At 38.5% G+C, this 426-nt stretch overlaps 1 non-coding gene across 1 annotated transcript; it reads left to right on the top strand.

Moving 5' to 3' along the window:
* Positions 1-107, top strand: LOC139869601 (small nucleolar RNA R71). Its single transcript, XR_011766203.1, has one exon. It is a non-coding gene; the product is annotated as a small nucleolar RNA R71 (small nucleolar RNA).
* Positions 108-426: the final 319 nt, after the last annotated feature.

The raw sequence follows: 426 nt of genomic DNA, 5'->3' as shown, positions 1-426 counted from the left end.
AGCTGGTGATTAGGGCATTTCTTCAGTAGGGTTTTGAATCGCTCCCATGCAGTGTAAAGAGATTCATCATAACTTTGTTTGAAGTTAATGATGTCATTCTTCAGCTTGGTTTGTTTAGAAGGATGGAAATATTTGGTTAAGAATTTAGTAGCCATCTCCGTCCAAGACGTGATGGAATATTTTTCCAGTCCTTTGAACCTGGTTTGAGCATGATAAGTGAGATAATAGGGGAACAAGTATAGCCGGACTATATCTTGTCCTATCCCTGGCTGCTTGTAGGAGTTCGAAAGAGATATAAATTTATCAAGGTGAGAATTAGGATCATCATTTGGTAATCCATGAAACTGACAGCTGTTCTGAATGAGATGGATGATGTGATGTTTTAACTCGAATGAGTGTCCTTCAATCTCTGGAAATTTGATCGGT

Source organism: Rutidosis leptorrhynchoides, chromosome 9, assembly GCF_046630445.1.
Source record: "Rutidosis leptorrhynchoides isolate AG116_Rl617_1_P2 chromosome 9, CSIRO_AGI_Rlap_v1, whole genome shotgun sequence".
Classification (NCBI taxonomy): Eukaryota; Viridiplantae; Streptophyta; class Magnoliopsida; order Asterales; family Asteraceae; genus Rutidosis; species Rutidosis leptorrhynchoides.
This window is presented reverse-complemented; position numbering and strand designations above follow the sequence as displayed.